The following is a 2,297-nucleotide window of genomic DNA, read 5'->3' on the forward strand; positions in this document are numbered from 1 at the left end:
ATAAATCTTTATTGCACCACTTTATGAATTTGATAGTACGTACACTTGTGTAAAGCAAACTCATCCAAATAAAGAACTTTATTATCATCCCAGAACATTTCCTTACGCTTATTCTCATTCAAATACTTTTTCTCATACTATAAATATAAACAATGTCCTCATTATTTTCCGACCAGAGATTAATGTAACTTCCCCTAAATATTCATACTAATTGAATCATAATTATGTACTATTTGTATCTTATTTGTTTTACTCAGGATAAGCTTCTTTTTTTGTTTTGTTTTTGTTTTTGAGTTAGGGCCCAACTTTGTCTCCCAGGCTGGAGTGTAGTAGCACAATCATGGCTCACTATAGCCTCAATCTCCTAGGCTCAAGCCCTCCTCCCACCTCAGCCTCTTGAGTACATAGGACTACAGGCATGTGCCACAAAGTCCAGCTAATTTTTTAATTATTATTATTATTTTTAGGAGAGATGAGGTCTTGCTATGTTGCCCAGGCTTGTCTCAAACTCCTGAGCTCAAGGAAGCCTCCCGCCTTGACCACCCAAATGCTGGGATTATAGGCATGAGCCACTGTACTTTGCCCAGGTTAAGCATCTTGAAATTAATCCACTTCATATTGCAGATCAGAAATTCACTCCATTATGTTACTAAGAAATATTCCACAGCGTGAATTTATCTTACAGTTTGTATATATTCCTTGGGTCATGGACACTTTTTCCAGGTTTAAGATATCACTAATTGAGCTACGATTTCCATTTTATTGGCAGCGTTTTTATTGATCTCGGTGTGACACTGCTATGTTATAGAATAGGTACGTGTTTAGCTTTATAAGAAACTGAAAGACTGTCTTTCCTTAGTGCCTGTGGTACTTTACACACATCAAAAGTGTTCTGGTTGCTCCACTCCTCAACATGAAGTTTCCTGGTGGCTATAGAGTGATATTTCACTCTAGATTTAATTTGCAATTACCTAATGGCAAATGTCTTTAAGTACTCTCTAATGTGTGTATTGGTCATTCATGTTTTTTCCTGTTAAGTGCCTGTTTAAATCATTACCCCACTCAAAATATGTTTTTTTGGTCTTTTTAATGTTGAGGTATAATTTTTCTTTATTACCAATGTACTAGTGTTTTTCAGATATGTTTGTGAATATTTTCTCCCTCATTATTCCATGCCTATTTATTTTTGACAAAGTTTTATATAAGCAGAATTTTAATCAGGTAAAATTTATTGATGGCTGATGCTTTCTGTGTACTGCCTAAATAACTTTAATCTCAGGTCATAAAAATATAGTCCTTATTTTCTTTTGGAAAGCTCTTTAGTTTGGATTTTAAGCTAAGATCAATCTCCAATAGAGGGTCAAGGTATGTGTGTGTGTGTATGTATATATATACACATACATATATATATTTGTGTATATATGTATATATATGTATATACACATGTTTGTGTATATATATACATATATGTATATACATATATGTTTGTGTATATGTGTATATATGTATATACATATATGTTTGTGTATATATACACATATATGTATATACATATATGTATGTGTATATATAGACACATATATGTACGTGTATGTATACATATATGTATGTGCGTATATACATATATGTATGTGCATATATACATATGTATATATATGCCATGTGGCTCTCCATTTGCTCAATGTTACTTTTGTTTTTTCTATATTTTATCTATCCATATGGCCCCACAGTCCAGTTACTATATATGCTCTGTGTTTTCTCCATATAACTATCCAGTTGTTATAAAATATTTTACGAAAAGACTTTCATCATCCATTGAATTGTTTTGTGCTTTTTGCTTTGATTTTATTTCTTGGATGTATATTCTGTTCTGCTAATTGATTGATCTTTATGGCAGTAACCCACTGTCTTGAATCCTGAAGCTTTTTATAGTTCAACTTGAAGTCAGATAGTGAAAGTGCTTCAAATTTGTACTTTGTTTTTTAGGATTGCTTTGGATAATCTATGTCTTGTACATCTACATTTATATTTCTAATAAAAAATGCTAACTGGGGCTTATGATTTGGATTTTGTTGTATCTACATAATGAAGATAATTGAATCTTAACACTACTGAGGTTTCAACAACATGGACATGACATATCTCTCCAATTATTTAAGCCATTTTTACTTATTTCAGAAAATATTTTACCTTCTGATTGTATGTATTTATGCATTTTATATATCTTTGTTAAATTTCTCATTAATACTATCAATATTATTGATACTTGAAAGTGGTATTATTTGTCAGTAGGCAGA

The sequence above is a fragment of the Pan paniscus genome, chromosome 12, assembly GCF_029289425.2.
Source record: "Pan paniscus chromosome 12, NHGRI_mPanPan1-v2.0_pri, whole genome shotgun sequence".
In the NCBI taxonomy this organism is placed as follows: domain Eukaryota; kingdom Metazoa; phylum Chordata; class Mammalia; order Primates; family Hominidae; genus Pan; species Pan paniscus.